This window comes from Saccopteryx leptura, chromosome 10 (assembly GCF_036850995.1).
Source record: "Saccopteryx leptura isolate mSacLep1 chromosome 10, mSacLep1_pri_phased_curated, whole genome shotgun sequence".
In the NCBI taxonomy this organism is placed as follows: Eukaryota; Metazoa; Chordata; class Mammalia; order Chiroptera; family Emballonuridae; genus Saccopteryx; species Saccopteryx leptura.
This window is the reverse complement of record NC_089512.1, coordinates 20018048-20035857: the sequence shown is the minus strand read 5'-3', so window position 1 is coordinate 20035857 and position 17810 is coordinate 20018048.

Sequence of the window (17810 nt, the reverse complement as noted above, 5' to 3'; positions counted from 1 at the left end):
ATCGAATACAACAACATATTAAAAAAATAATACATCATGATCAAGTGGGATTCATCCCAGAATCTCAAGGATGGTTCAACATACGTAAAACGGTTAACGTAATACACCATATCAACAAAACAAAGAACAAAAACCACATGATCTTATCAATAGACGCAGAAAAGGCTTTCGATAAAATACAACACAATTTTATGTTTAAGACTCTCAACAAAATGGGTATAGAAGGAAAATATCTCAACATGATAAAGGTCATATATGATAAACCATCAGCCAACATCATATTATATGGCGTAAAACTGAGGACTTTCCACCTTAAATCAGGAACAAGACAGGGTTGTCCACTCTCTCCACTCTTATTTAACGTGGTGCTAGAAGTTCTGGCCAGAGCAATCAGACAAGACAAAGAAATAAAAGGCATCCACATCGGAAAAGAAGAAGTAAAGGTATCACTTTTTGCTGATGATATGATCCTATACATCGAAAACCCAAAGGACTCCACAAAAAGATTACTCGAAACAATAAACCAATACAGTAAGGTCGCAGGATACAAAATCAACATACAAAAGTCCATAGCCTTTCTATATGCCAACAATGAAATATTAGAAAACGAACTCAAAAAAATAATCCCCTTCACGATTGCAACAACAACAAAAAAATACCTAGGAATAAACATAACAAAGAATGTAAAGGACCTATATAACGAAAACTACAAGGCATTGCTAAGAGAAATAGAAAAAGACACAATGAGATGGAAAAATATTCCTTGTTCTTGGATAGGAAGAATAAATATAATTAAAATGGCCATATTACCCAAAGTAATATATAAATTTAATGCAATTCCCATCAAAATTCCTATGACATTTTTTAAAGAAATGGAACAAAAAATCATAAGATTTATATGGAACTATAAAAAACCCCGAATAGCTAAAGCAATCCTAAGGAAAAAGAATGAAGCTGGGGGCATTACAATACCTGACTTTAAACTATATTATAGAGCCACAATAATCAAAACTGTATGGTATTGGCAGAAAAATAGACACTCGGACCAATGGAACAGAATAGAAAGCCCAGAAATAAAACCACATATATATGGTCAAATAATCTTTGATAAGGGGGCCAACAACACAAAATGGAGAAAAGAAAGCCTCTTCAACAAATGGTGTTGGGAAAACTGGAAAGCCACATGCAAAAGAATGAAACTCGACTACAGCCTGTCCCCGTGTACTAAAATTAATTCAAAATGGATCAAAGACCTAAATATAAGATCTGAAACAATAAAGTACATAGAAGAAGACATAGGTACTAAACTCATGGACCTGGGTTTTAAAGAACATTTTATGAACTTGACTCCAATGGCAAGAGAAGTGAAGGCAAAGATAAATGAATGGGACTACATCAGAATAAAAAGTTTTTGCTCAGCAAGAGAAACTGATATCAAAATAAACAGACAGCCAACTAAATGGGAACTGATATTTTCAAACAATAGCTCAGATAAGGGCCTAATATCCAAAATTTACAAAGAACTCATAAAACTCAACAACAAACAAACAAACAATCCAATAAAAAAATGGGAAGAGGACATGAACAGACACTTCTCCCAGGAAGAAATACAAATGGCCAACAGATATATGAAAAGATGCTCAGCTTCATTAGTTATTAGAGAAATGCAAATCAAAACTACAATGAGATACCACCTCACCCCTGTTAGATTAGCTATTATCAACAAGTCGGGTAATAACAAATGTTGGAGAGGCTGTGGAGAAAAAGGAACCCTCATACACTGTTGGTGGGAATGTAAAGTAGTACAACCATTATGGAGGAAAGTATGGTGGTTCCTCAAAAAACTGCAAATAGAACTACCTTATGACCCAGCAATCCCTCTACTGGGTATATACCCCAAAACCTCAGAATCATTGATACGTAAAGACACATGTAGCCCCATGTTCATTGCAGCACTGTTCACAGTGGCCAAGACATGGAAACAACCAAAAAGCCCTTCAATAGAAGACTGGATAAAGAAGATGTGGCACATATACACTATGGAATACTACTCAGCCATAAGAAATGATGACATCAGATCATTTACAGCAAAATGGTGGGATCTTGATAACATTATACGGAGTGAAATAAGTAAATCAGAAAAAAACAAGAACTACATGATTCCATACATTGGTGGAACATAAAAACGAGACTAAGAGACATGGACAAGAGAGTGGTGGTTACCAGGGGTGGGGGGAGGGAGGACGCAGGAGGGAGGGAGGGAGAGATTTAGGGGGAGGGGGAGGGGGAGGGGCACAGAGAAAACTAGACAGAGGATGACGGAGGACAATCTGACTCTGGGTGAGGGGTATGCAACATAATTTAATGACAAAATAACCTAGACATGTTTTCTTTGAATATATGTACCCTGAATTATTAATGTCATCCCATTAACATCAATAAAAATTTATTTAAAAAAAAAAAAAAAAGAAAACTGAAATTTATTCTTCTTGGTTAAATGTTCTTTGTTTAAAACTAAAGAACAAATAGATACTGATTATTACCAAATACTAAGTGATTAACACTGAAAATAATATATAAAAGAGGGGATGTTACAATGAGACCTGCACTGGGTATTAAACAGCTAGATACCTCCCTGGGTCTCATCCTTGGGCATTCAGCTGACAGTGACAGAGCACAGTCACCCTGTGTGGTGACTCAGCTAGCGAGACGCCATCCTCATTGAAGTTATCAGGGCGAAATATCTGGGCTCCCTGATCACATCTCAAACACTGGTACTTCTGAGCCTTGGCAGTAGGAAGGACTCACCCCATTTTTTTTTTTCAGATCCCTTACAAGTTCTCAAGATCCGGTACCAGCAAGAAGTCCCAGAACCACTCACAGGGCCAACCGTACCTCTCCTCATGGGTCTGTAGACCACTGGCGGCCACATTTTCTCCAGGAACTTGCACTTAGATCCTCACCCCCAGGGCCCTCCTGCTTAGTGACCCCTGGTTCTTATCAGCTGATATAAAAATGTCTTAAGCCACTCCCCTCCCTGGACCCTACCAAAGCCCAAGTTCTGCTAATAGCCTTCACCTTCAGATCATCCTGCCTGCACAAAAATTAGATTTGAGTTGGGGAAAGGTCAGCTGCTGTCATCACCCCAGGGTCCCCACCACTGATGTACACAGTCACAGCTTCACATGTACATGTAAGTACATTTTTTTTTTTTGTATTTTTCTGAAGCTGGAAACGGGGAGAGACAGTCAGACAGACTCCCGCATGCGCCCGACTGGGATCCACCCGGCACGCCCACCAGGGGCGATGCTCTGCCCACCAGGGGCGACGCTCTGCCCACCAGGGGGCGATGCTCTGCCCCTCCGGGGCGTCGCTCTGCCACGACCAGGCACTCTAGTGCCTGGGGCAGAGGCCAAAGAGCCATCCCCAGCGCCCCGGCCATCTTTGCTCCAATGGAGCCTTGGCTGCGGGAGGGGAAGAGAGAGACAGAGAGGAAGCAGGGGGGGGGGTGGAGAAGCAAATAGGCACTTCTCCTATGTGCCCTGGCCGGGAATCAAACCCGGGTCCCCCGCATGCCAGGCCGACGCTCTACCGCTGAGCCAACCACCGGTCAGGGCCCATGTAAGTACATTTGATGGATAAACTTAAAGAGTTCTTTGGCCACTCTTTTCGCCCAGAATTAACATTTTTCAATTAGTGTAAATCCGTAACTGCCGGTTTTAAATCTGGTCAATTCCATATTTAAATTTGGTTGATTCAAGATGCTCTCTATCCCCCTTGCTCTCCTCTCAATGTCTCTCTCGGTTGACCGGGTTCCCAGACTGCGTGCTCTCCAGGCTCAGGGAGCAGCATCTAGTGTGGTTCATCAGCATCTGGGCCTCCTCTGACATTTGGGCTCCTCAAAGTCCTGCACACTCAAGCAGAGGAGGTTTTGAAGCATCCTCGCAAACTCTTTGACACTCCTTCTATCAAGAGGTGGACTCTTGCCACCATCCTAGGTAGACCTTTGTCACTGCATCAGTGAGAAGTGATGCCTTATAACTTTTACAGGCTAGTTTAGAAAAGGCTACAGAGCTTGTATGGACTTTGGGATACTGGCTCTGAGAGCCTTCAACTGCCATGTCAATGTCGGAGGTCTGAAACTGGTGGCGGCCCCATGCAAAGGCCACATAGAGCGGAGCCTGCACGGTCCCATTGTGCCTGCCCGAAGCTCTGTGAGCCTTCCCATCGGACATGTAAATACTCAAGGCAACCCCAGGTCCAGCTGCCATGTGACTGCAACCTTACAAGAGACCCTGAGCAAGAATGGTCTAGCTGAGTCTAATCACTCCTTCCCCCAAGTCTGTGAACAAAACTAATGATTGTTGTGGGTTTAAACTTAAGATAGTGCCTTAAGCCACTTCTTGGTGTTTCATGGTGGTTTGTTTTACAGCAATTGACAACTGAAACACACCAGCTGTTGATGCCCCTCACGCCCTATTCGCTCAGCAGAAGCAGTGCTCAGTCAGTGATTGGGGAGCTCCATCGCTTCCCTCCATGGATGATGCTCCGACATGTGGCTGTGTTCTCTGTCCAGTTGCTGGCCTGGGATGAGTAGCCCATAGCTTCTCCCATGCAGTCCCCTCACCCAGAGCTACACGATACACTGGCCATCCCACCAGCTCCCGACTCTCAGACAGCTTCCTGGGAGGGCTGCTTCCTCCCAGCTCTTCTCCAGGCCAAGTCTGCAGCCTGTGCCTGGTCCGCCTCAGTTGACATTTTTTTTCTTTTTCTTTTTTTTTTTTTTTTTTTGTATTTTTCTGAAGCTGGAAACGGGGAGGCAGTCAGACAGACTCCCGCATGCGCCCGACTGGGATCCACCTGGCATTCCCACCAGGGGGCGATGCTCTGCCCATCTGGGGCATCGCTCTGTTGCGACCAGAGCCATTCTAGTGCCTGAGGCAGAGGCCACAGAACCATTCCCAGTGCCCGGGCCATCTTTTGCTCCAATGGATCCTTGGCTGCAGGAGGGGAAGAGAGAGACAGAGAGGAAGGAGAGGGGGAGGGGTGGAGAAGCAGATGGGCGCTTCTCCTGTGTGCCCTGGCCGGAATCAAACCTGGGACTTCCACACGCCAGGCCGACACTCTACCACTGAGCCAACTGGCCAGGGCCATCAGTTGACTTTTGTGGCCATGAGACAAAAGGCTGTCTAGTTCCAAACCACAAATGGGATACCGGTTCCCACCACCCTAAGATGCCCAGAAATCTGAGGGTCTCCATCATTCTCACTATCTAAAGAAGGTACAACAGGCCTGTTCTATGAGATGCAACAGTGTCTAAACTTCCTTCATCGTTATTTTCTCCTGCTAGATGGTTTTTCTTTTTTGTGGGTTCCAAAGGTTCTTACACTATCCTATGTTTTTCCTATTGTATATGGCACATAATTGTATTCTTAAAACCCTCCCAAAATTATGGTTTATGCTTGCAGCTCAGCCATTTGTAATTTCATGGAAAAGCATAAGTTAACAGCCTGTCTTTTAAAAATAAAAAAATATTCTATCTTTCAAAGTATTGAGAACCAAAACCATCTATGCCCACCCAACCTTCTGTCCATATTAACATAAATATTCCAGAACATCCTTCCACAGGAAGGTAAAATTCTGAGTACCTTTTATTATTTGTTTCAAAGATGTACTGAAAGTACTCCACAAGTTACAACTGGTGACTCAACCGGGCTCATCAATAATCCAAGAGCTGTTTTGAACCCCTGGTCTTGAAATTCTCACCTTGCTGAGTCAGCCAGTCCCAAACTATTTTATCATGAACTTTGCCCATTTCTAATGTAATCATAAATATTCCAACTTTGCCCTCCCCTTTCTGAGATGATATTAAGACTTTGTCAAAGTAGTGATCTCTTTATTGTAGTAAGCAATAAACTTTGACCTACTATATCAACAAGTTATTTTGGTGGTATTTTTTTTTTCAGTGAGAGGAGGAAAAATAGAGAGACAGACTCCTGCATGCACCCTGACCAGGATCCACCTGACAACCCTCATCTGGGACTAATGCTCAAATCAAGCGAGCTATCCTTAGCACCTGAGGCTGATCCTCGAACCAATTGAGCCACTAGCTGTGAGAGAAGAAGACAAAGAGAAGGGGGAGAGGAAAGGAAAGAGAAGCAGATGGTCACTTCTATTTCTGAATTCTGACTGGGGATTGAACTCGGAATGTCCACGTGCCAGGCCGATACTCTAGCACAGGGGTCAGGAAATTTTTTGGCTGAGAGAGCCATGAATGTCACATATTTTAAAATGTAATTCTGTGAGAGCCATACAACAACCCGTGTACGTTATGCATTATCCAATAAAAATTTGGTGTTGTCCCAGAGGACAGCTGTGATTGGCTCCAGCCACCTGCAACCATGAACATGAGTGGTAGGAAATGAATGGATTGTAATACATGAGAATGTATTATATATTTAACATTATTATATTTTTTTATTAAAGATTTGTCTGTGAACCAGATGCAGCCATCAAAAGAGCCACATCTGGCTTGTGAGCCACAGGTTCCCAACCCCTGTTCTAGCAACTGAACCAAATGGCCAGGGTCTATTTTGGTGGCGTTTTAAGAAACCGACATTCAATAATATTAACTCTGCTATAAATTTACAAAAGTGATTTAAGAAACTTAAAACTAAAAAATTAATTATCTTAGACTGCATCCAACATTCTTGGAAACAGTAAGTATACAAGGAAAAGTAATAAGTACAAGAAATTAGGTATATAAAGGAAGAAAGAGGAGAAAGAGAAATAATAATAATTCATTTAACCCTCACAGCCAACCAATGAAGTATTATTATAACCTCAACTTACAGATGGGGAAATTAAAGCATAAAGGCCAAATAACTTGCTCAATATTACATAGCCGGTAAGTGGCTAAACTGGGATTCAACCCACACAGTCCTACTTCAGAATCTCTGCCCTTAAACACTATGATAGTGTTAGGCCAGTAGCCACGGCCACCATCAGAGCTACCTAGCCAGTGTAGGTTCACATTTAATTCAAACAGATCGTTAAGAAACAATTGAGCCCAAAACTGGTGGGCCATTTTCCTTTATTCTAGACTCGTACTGGCCAATGAATGAAAAACAAACACCTGGGGCACCAAAACCCACTCACACGTTCCTCCAGTTCCACAATGAGGAGAATCTTTCCGGTTTTCCTAGAATCGAAGGCCTAATAGCCTCACTCAGTCCCCTCTGCATGCTTCCACTCTGGCTGCCTCCTCTCCTCTATGTGACCTCTCTGCCCTACTATCCCATGAGCTCCTCCTCTCTCTACAAGAACGTGGTCTCTCTCTCTCCCAAAATGGCCTCCTAGCTCTTCCTTTTAACACTTGTTGGCGCAAAAGTCCCTCCTCCAGCACACATTAGCATAACCAAGGCCCTTCCCAAGCATAAAAGGCAATTAGCTGTATCACGTGATGATGCTCTCAGCGGCCATCTTTAACAGAGTGAGCGTAAAACTTACAGTTTACAAACTTATTCGCCTAACGAATAGTATTCTATTATTTATGAAATCAACAACTGCAAAATGGTATGATAAATGCCCCAGCATAGGTATGAGCAGCAGAACGTATGGAAACAGTAGTCAACGCTACCTAAGGGTGGTATGAGGTAGGAGAGACAATGTTCTGTTGGGCTTGTTATAGGGGGTGATACTTGCCCTGAACCTTGAAAGATGATCAGATGTCCCTGTGTGTGAACTGTCCCAGAGAGCAGGTGTGCAAAGGCCCAAAGGTCCGAGGCAGCATGGAGTATTCAGGGATTGGTAAACTGGGCTGTGGGGAAGTACGGGAAAGGAGGGAATCACTGTAAGAAACGAGACTGCGAGGGCTGGATCTTCAAAGGCCTTGTGGGTTGGGCCAATGAGTTTTGTCCAGAATATCAGTTCTGGGAGGTAGCCAGGAGCTGCATGTTTAACTATCTATCCCTCCTGTTTTCCAGTAGAGGCTTCCAAAATATCAAAGAAAAGAATCAGAAGCTTCTGCTCCCCAGAAGAAATCAAAACACCTCCCACCCCCTTCCCAGAGAAGGCCAAAGGTTACTGCAGTGTGGAGGCATTCAGAGGGAGCAGATGAAATTTCATCTGGAGTGAGAGTCTCCATTAAAAACAAAACAAAACACTTTAAATCCAAAAGAACGCATTAGTGTGAGGTTATTGCTATCTCCGTAGACAGTAAATAAAGTTTTCAAGTGCGCCATTCTGCATATGAAGTTCCCGTCTTGGGCCTGAAGCTAATACAGCAACCTGTGTGATGGATGAAGTCGTCAGAAGGAGAGGTCTGAAGGGCGCATGCGCCCCCAGGCACCTTGTCCTCTCTCTAAGTGCCAGCCTGTGTTTACCATGTCTGTGTTCAAAGCACAAGGGCAAAGAAGGGGAAGTGAAATAGAAGAGAAAGAGAAGACACGTCTCTCATCAATTCTCTGATCCAAAACAAAGAAAGAGTCAGGAGGAAGAAAAGCAAAAGGTATAGCACGTTCAGCATCTAATGACTACTTCCCAAGAGTTAGAATAAAACTGGGCCAGAAATTCGCCAGGATTCAGAAACTTTCATTCTCTGGGTGGGAGCCTGCCCAGCTTAACGGAGAGGAGAAAGACAGAGCTGCTATTTCTCAATTCCAACACCACTGCTGCTATCTGCCCTTCAAAACGGCAAGGGCCTTAGCTGGAAATATTCATTCAGAAATTAGCATTCATCTGCATCCATTTCTTATGTCCCCAACATTATGAATAAAATGAACTTAGTGAAATTAATTACAGAAGTATCAAAAAACATTATTTGGAGCATTACAGAAAAGAAACTCATAGATGTCATCTTCTACTGTCTAGTATACAGGAGAAGTTTAAAATGGAATGATAGAGTGAGTGAATGAGTGAATAGCCCCCTTTACCTATGACAGCATGATATATTCCTTACCCTCTCTGTGCCTCAGTTTCCTGGTATAAGAAACGGAGTATGAAGGAATTGATGCAGCTCACCTGATTCAACCCTGGTGTTCAATGGATGCCCCAGTCCAATCTTTGTATCGCAGTAGGTCAAGGGCTTGCAACCAACTGAATAAACACATGACCAAATCGTCACCTACACCCATTGCCTCTTCCAGCTATCCCAGTATCGGGCTTCCATTTTTTTTTTTTCCTGGTACATGGTCAGCATGCTGGGGAGAAAGCGATTCCCAGGCCTTGTTCCCAAAGGCCTGCCTGCAGGACCCTCAGTGAGCAGATCCTTAGTCTGGAGGACTCTCAGAGCCACTGAGAAAGGCACCTGCACCCCAGAGAGCAGGAGTAGGAACCACCTTGCCAGGACATCTCTTGCTCACGAAACCAATCCTCAGGTGAACTGAGAAGTGACTTTTCCAGTCCGTCATAACCGATGGCTAAGGAAGCAAATGAAGTCGTTTCCTTCAAATCAATCAGCCAGGCTTCACTGACCTTGAGCCTATGAGGCACTTGTGCTCTGTTTAAAGAGACAAGATTAATGCCCAAAGAACGATGAAGGAACAGAACACGTGGTACCCAACCGAGACTAGCAGAGCACAAGGAGGGCTCTGACCCCTTCCTTCCTTTTCACCAGTGACAGGGAAAGGAACGTCTCTGGACCACAATCAATGCCTCATTAAACTGACAGTGAGCAAGGCTTGTGCAAAGAGGTCTTCAGATGCCTCATAAAATGGGGATTTCTAGACTTCAAACAGACATTTCTTTTATCTCCACAGACTGTATTTGCTTATGGAAAAGAATCAAGGAGGGGTTTTGCGTTATGCTCTGATGAGAACCAGAGAACTAAATTGCCTTCCACAGACTCAGACTTTATTTCCAGCCAAAGGGTGCCTCGGGGAAGCACAGGCCAGTGGTTCTTGGACTATGTGTATCGCAATCTTCCGGGAGGCTTGTTGGAACAGACTGCTGGGCTTTATCCCCAGAGTTTCCTACTCGGGAGATCTAGCTGAAGCCTGCAAATCTGTATTTCTCATGAATTCCCAGGAGATGCTGATGCTATAGATTAGGGACCACACTCTGAGATCTGCTGATTTGGATGGCTGTGCTGAAATGGATACTGTATGTAAATGTTTGATCTCTGCACATTATAGGTGATGCACATGTCTACATAGTGCTATGTTACCAGGCAGTGGGATGATGTGAGAAGAGAGGGGAGAGGTAGAAAGGAAGGGAGGAGTTAGAGAGGGAAGAGAGCAGAGATAAACAGGAGGAAAGCACTTATCATTATGGAGGAAGGTGCAACGATTATAGAAGCTAACCCAGGGCTCACAAAATCAGATATCTAGAGACTCTAAGAGATAATATAGACGAGAAAGGGGCAAGCAGGAATGAGAAATAGCCAATGTCTACAACAATATGAGAGACAGTAGCAGGTGTGTGTGTGTGTGTGGGGGGGTGTCCAGAGACCTAGAACTTGTGCTTTCTCTAAAGGAAATAGTCCTTATTCAACTCTGATTGGTTGTTTTTGTTTTATTTGTTTTCAAGAATGGAGGCTGTGTTTGTCAACATTGCTAAATTTTTAAAAGAACAAAAATGTTTTGGATTTTTTTCAGATGTGCCTGTGAGGTTGATAATAATAATAATAATAATAATAAAGCATGCAATCCATTCAGTTCCCAGGGTGACCCTAGAAGAGACCAGGATTAAGCAATTCTCCAGAATTTGCCTGCAAAACAATGGCTGACATCCCTAGAGGATCAGAACTTCAGCCCCTCTGGCCAGAGGCCAGTGGATCATCTCAAATTTGGTGTGATGGAGCTTTAATAGCCTGCCAAGGACATTGAACCTCATTGAGGACTGGCTCCTAAAGAGATCAGTGTCCGTGTAGGCTGAATGACAAATGTTGTTCATCCAGGCCAAAAAATTGGTGTGACATTTCCACTTCACTGAAACCCTAGAAGCTGAGCGGGTGTCTTCTGACACGGTCACAGGGGAGGAAAGAGTCCTCGAGTGTATTTCTAGTTGGATGTATCCCAAGCCATCCCTTACAATAATAGTACGTGGAGGGAGCTGAGCTCACACCACTGAGAGTTCCCAGGAAAGTGGCGTGCTCCTTGGGGACAGGACAGGGTCTCACTCACTCACCTAAGTTTCTTTGGGCCTGACACAACGCTAGGAACAACGTGAGAACTCAATATGACTGACCTAAATAAATGTCCTTCACAATGAGACCCCTGTGGAGAATTGGCTCACTTTCCTAAAAACCTTCATTTTCCTTTCTTCTCTTCTTTTGTCTCCACCAACCTCTTTGTTCTTCCTGCTCCCCAGGCCACTTACGGCAGGGTCCCTTTGGTCTATAAAACACACAGTCACTTTAGATGTTGTGTCACTTTTAGAGCCATGATAGCAGGGGACCCACCCTGCCTTTCACCTCTTCTCTCCGGGGGGAGGGGGGGGGGGAGGATTCCAAAAAAGAGAACAGGTACAAGGAAAAGAAGCCAACTGAGAATTTTTTTAAAAAATACATTTTTTTAAAACAGCACTTAATTAATAGCTGAGGCAGTCTCCAAAATCCTCACTATAAGGAAGCCCAGGAAGAGTCGAGTTTCAATATGCAGCCTCGTTTGGAGGATGAAATAGGGTGTAGGGTGATCAGCTCTGCCTGTTTTCCTGAGACGGAGAAGAGTTCTCAGGATTTGGACTTTTCAGTGCTAAAACCCACATGTCCTGGGCAAAGCAAGACAAGTTGGTCACCCTGCCGTTTTACTCTCCTCCAAATTTAAACAACAAAAGGAAGAAGAAATGGGAGACTAAGGAGAAGGGATATCTTGGCCTCACCCACAGTTAAAGACCCAAGATAAAAGAAATCCAGAAGATTTTGCTGACCTTTCAGACATAGCAGCTGACTCACAAATTAGGTGGAGCTCTGAAAAACTAGTACATCGGTCTCTCTCGGAAGTGGAGAGCTATGAGAACTATGGAAAGGGAGGCAGAATAGCGCTGGAGAGCCCTCCACCCCAGAAGAATTCATTCTACAGTGAGTTCTTCCCTTGACTCTCTAAGAGCCCGCCCAGGCTTTTCGAGGCTCATCCAAGGACCAGCTCCACAGATTCTACTTTGCCGCAAGGCTCTGAAACAATAAAGAAATGGGTTTTTGCAAGTCATTTCTGGAACCTGATTGCTTTGACACGGTGATCTTCAGCATACTACCAAAGGCAGACTTCTCTTCTTTTTAGGTCATTTCACTGTGAAATGATTCCATTCAGCAACCGGGTATTAGAGACCATGCAAAGACGCTGCAATCCCCATAGACTGCCAGGAAAGGAGAAAGCCAAAAAAAAAAAAAAAAAAAAAGTCTGCTCAAAATGGAACATAAACTCTATTTAAAACAATTTTCTGAAAAACAGCGATTGCAGAGGCTCTGAGCCAGGACAGCTGGGAGCAAGCCATCACATTTCCCATTTAAGGCAAAATTCCCTGTTGCTGTCAGCAGACCACATATTCCGTAGCATCTCTGAAGAAATATTAAATCAATAAGCTACCCAAAGGTTGCTGACAGATCAGATGCTGTTCTATAAAAAGATGAAGCTCTTTGGCAGAGAGAAATTGAAGACCTGAGGAATTTTTAGAGGGAAAGGGCCGTTTTCCACCAACGCCCCACCCTGTATTCTGATATTTGAGGGAATCTCAGCTCACATTAGGGGCAGTTAGAAGTCCTGATGACTCAGCCAAGCCCTCAGGGTTAACGAGTCCTAGGAAAGCACAGATAGAACATGAGTTTGACAACCCTGGTGTTCCATAGTCGTTTTAAAAAGGAGTCTGACTACACAGGAATGCCTTTCATCTGGACAGTGCTGGACAGCATCCGGGGCATATCACACCATCATGTCATTTGCTTACCAAAAAAGACCCTATAAGTTTGGCCAAACCAGGATCCCATAGCTAAGGAAAAATGAGGCTCAGAGAGCCCTCAGTAACTTGGTCTAGAGGCAGGGCTAGAAAATGACAGGGCCAGGTCTAAAACCGAGGGTTTCTCATTTCCATTTTACAGTCTTCTTTCCTTCCTCTTTCAGTATGTACCCTTAGTACCTTTGTCAGATCCACCCAGGGTTTTCTGATGCCTCCTAAGCTACCTGAAAATAATTAATATATTCTGCTCCAAAGATCAAAGCTCTTAGTTTCTTCAGTAGCTATTCCTACTTATATTTCTTTATGTATCAGACTCCTGTGTGAGTAATTATATGGGTTTTTGTTTTATCTCCTAAATTCATTCAATCACTTCACAAATATTTATGTGAATATGTGAGGCACTGACATTGGGGACACATGGGCATCAGGCAACATGATGGGTGACTATTTCTCTGATGCTCTGATTCCCCACTTCCGGACATTCACATCCTCAATGCCTTCTATCTTCATGTAAGATAAAGGTCCCATATTAAACCCCATAATTACATGCAATGATCTGAACGTGACTTGGGTAGAGCCCTCATGAACTGGATTAAAGCTCTTATAAAAGAGATCCCACAGAGTTCCCTAGCCCCTTCAGTTATATGAAAACACAACAAGAAGTCCACGACACAGAAGTGGGCATTTACCTGACCGTGCTGGGAACCTGATCTTGGGCTTCTAGCCTCTAGAACAGTCAAAAACAAATTTGCGCTGTTTATAAGCCACACAGTCTGTGGTATTTTGTCATAGCAGCCCAATTGGCCTAAGACATGTCCTATAACTTTAAGTGTATCTCTGTTTTCCTAACTAAACCTGACAGATGCACCATGTGAACGAAGTACACTGGAGCATAGAGGAGGAGGTGATAAAGTGATTGAGTCCTTCCCATAATGTCTTGTTGGGAAAGCAGGTGGGAGAAAATGAGAAGATTTTGCAAAGATATTACCTTAAATCAGGTTATCTTAGAAACAGACCCTGAGTCTCTGAGATTTGAGTATAGGAGGTTGCTCCATAAGGAAGTAAGAAAAGCAAAATTGGACAAGAAAAAATATAAACTGCATTGTTGCTATAACTGAGACCTCACCCAGTCCCATGGGAAGCTCTGGAGCTAGGATGGATCTTAGGAGAGACCCCAGTTTTTGAAAAAGGGATCAGGCCTTTGTACCTTCACATTGACCAGTCAACCTCTGAAGAGTGAGCGCTAGGAGTCATCAGCAACCAACACTCCCAGCAGTGCAGTAAATGAATGCTTCGGTCCTGAAGGGGGCAGGGTTCCCTGTGGCAGACCACAGCATCCATTATATAGATATTAACTTTCAAGAGGGTTTTGAAGTATAAATATGAGCTATCTACATATTAAAGATGAGAGTCAAGATTTAAAGAGATGAAATAGTCAAAGCAAATTCATCTTAAAGTGAAACAACCTGAGGTATTCAGAAAATTTTCAACAGATCAAACTATTCATTGAAAAGAAAGGAGCTAGAGGGGAGATATGTTGAGGTCATCCTATGAAAGTCCCGGTTTAAATTTTATAAATTCTTTTTCCTCCTACTTTGATTGGCATGATCTTATACCCAGAGTAAAGATTTTTAAAGTGTTTGAGGTTGAGCAGTAAAGGAATGAGCAGTGATGGATGGCTGGATGGGTGGTGAGTGGATGAGTTGATATATGTATGAGGTGATGAATGAATGGATAGGGAGTGAATGGGGGAAGGTGGATGTGTAATAAATAAATGGGTCTATGGACACCCGGGTGGTTAGTGGACGAGTTGATGGGTGGTGAATGAATGAGTGGGTAGTTATTGAATGTACTGTCATTCACTTAGTCACTGCCTGGTGACAGTCATTCCTCCTCAGCCCTCTGAGAAGCAAGGACTATACCTTGATAAAAAAGAATAGCTAGTGAACTAAAATCTTTAGGCAGAGCTCCTTGAGTAGTAAATATATTGGTAGTTGTCAAACTTAGGAGAGGAATGTCAATTTGTGTCATTCATTTATCACACCCACCTGGCGCCTGTAGGCAATTGAGTCTGCAACTCTTTTTTTTTTTTTCCCTGAAGTGAGAAGCAGGGAGGCAGAGAGACAGATTCTCACATGCGCCCAACCAGGATCTACCTGGCATGCCCACTAGAAGATGATGCTCTGCCCATCTGGGCCATTGCTCCATTGCAACTGGAACCATTCTAGCACCTGAAGTGGAGGCCCTGGAGCCATCCTCAGTGCCCAGGCCAACTTTGCTCCAATGGAGCCTTGACTTTGGGAAGGGAAGAGAAAGAGAAAAAGAATAGAGAGAAGGGTGGAGAAGCAGATGGGCACTTCACCTGTGTGCCCTGGCCGGGAATCAAACCTAGGACCCCCACACACCAGGCTGATGCTCTGCTACTGAGCCAATCAGCCAGAGCCTGCAACCCTTCTTTCACCAGGGCCCTGAAGGCAACGGTTATGCCTTCAAGCAAACCCCAAGTAGCAAACTCTAAAGACAAGGATTAGATGTAAGTATAGTAAGTCCTCATTAAACATCATCAATGGGTTTTTAGAATTGCAGCGAAACATATAATGAAACCAACTTCACCATTGGCTAATTGATATAAACAAGAGTTAAGTTCCTACAGCATTTCATCAACTTTATAACAAAACAACACTGAACAAAAATGTCATTGAAGGACCTGCTGTACTTTGTTTGGGATGGGATCCCAGAGAGCCCCAGTAGGACAATGAGACAGGGAAAGGCAAGCAATGAAAAAAGGTTTTATCAAGCCCCTCCACTCTTGGTAGCTGAATACTAATCCGAGGGGTAACTTAGGAAAGTGTATAAAACACATGTCTCGGTTATCCCATCGGAAGGGTAAGGGAGTAGGAGATTTTACACACTCACTTCCATCATTCATTGTGAAAGAGCTACTGAGTGTGATGGTTAGCGGCTCTCCTCTGCCTTGGGAAATATCCTCAGGCAAAAAAAACACAGATACTGGCAGCTGAAAACCTCACAAGCTACCGAAGTCTTGGGACTACAGGCAGAACACTGAGAGCATCTTCTGCTCTTGTTCACTGCTGCATTAAACACCTAACAGAGAGTCAGCACTCAAACACATGCACAGAAATAAAATAATAAATTTGCATCAGTGAATGGGATGACATCGGACAGGGAACTACGTGTACATGACATGGTCAGCACAGCCACCTAACTGCACCCCCTGCCCCCTTTGGGGCTGCTCCTACAGAAAAATCATTTCATGTTCCCAAAATGCTTTAAAAGGGTGAATTTACTACATAATTGCAACAGTACCAACCATCATAATAATTCTTTGTATTTAATAATGCATCGAAGTCAATGCCAATAACAATTACACCGTAATGGCCTTAGCTGGCACGAAATTCAACTTAGGTAATATTGTACAAATACTTGTTTTCGTTTTCATTCTCATTCCTTTATTTTTGACTATCGAGTGTCTCTGTTGCAATTTTCCCGGAGGCTATGCTCAGGAGACAAAGTCTGGAGAAGACAGGTACTTGCCGCCTCATTTGCATATCATTTACAACTGCTCACCTCACTTCTTTGCCACTGACTTTTGTGTTCCAGTGCGATTACCATCACCCATATGGCTGTCACTCACACTTCTCCTCCAGTCAACGGAAGCACCTAGCACTCCTAAAAGCCTTTATGGTTTTCCAGCATCGTCCCTTTATAGATGCTCCATCGATTCTTGCGGCAGCCCTGGGAACTAGTCACAGGTAGGTGTTGTTGCAGTAAAGCTTTAAATGTGGGATAAATGGGGCCAAAAAATTCAATAGCATAAAACATGGGAGTGCATAATTGTGAAGTAAACAACTATATTTTGTTTAGTTGTCCTTCCAGTTACCTTCCTGGGGAGAGGGAGAAGCTATCATGTTCTCATTTATTTTATGTGTATGTAGGAATTAGTCTGATGGTTACAAACAACATGCGCACTAAACACAGGACATAAAAATCGCTCCATTGGGTGGAGGAGGACCAGCTCCAAATTCCTGCTGCATTACACTTAGTGTAGCCAGAAAAGTCCCAGTAGCCACCTTTGACTCTCAAAAATATCTCAGGGAGGATAAATGTCATAGTCAATCTAGCTTTAGCTGATTTCACATGATCACAGTTAACTTCTCAATGGGGTTTTACTCATTTTTCAAATGAGAAAACTGAGGTTCACAGAAGTGAAATAATACTTCCAAGAGAATACCACTAGTATTTGCTTATAGCTAGAAGAACTAGAAAAAGAACATTGTTTCCTGCCTGGCTGTGTGAGTTCGCTTTCCTCTGGCACACTGCCTGTCTTAGGTCAGGCTGCTAGAACAACGTACCACAGACTGGATAAACCACAGAAATTTATTACTCAACAGTCTGGAGGCTGGAAGTCCGAGATGGTCAGTATGGGCTGTTCTAGTGAGAACCCTCTTCCGGACTGCAGACTGTCAACTTGTTGTATTCACACATAGTGGAGAGAGGGCTAGAGGGCTTGCTAGAGTCTCTTTTATAAGGACACTGATCACATTTATGAGGGCTCTACCTTCATGACTTAATCACCTCCCAAAGGCTCCATCTGGCAGGACCATCACATTGGGGGTTAGGATTTCAACCTATGAACCTCAATGGGGTGAGGGGAGGAGATAGGGAAAGCAAAAACATTCAATGCATACCATTGCTTTTACTGTATTGTTTCATTCTGCAGATGAGAAAGCTGAGGCTCTTAGAAGTTCAATGGCACCACTAGTATTTGTTCATAGCTAGAACTAGAAGCCAAAATTAGTTCTCTACTTGGGACCCTGCCTTTCTGTCCTAGCTGCCTCTTACCATTAATCACTCAGCAAATGTTTTCTCTTCAACATAATGAAGTCATTCTTAGCATT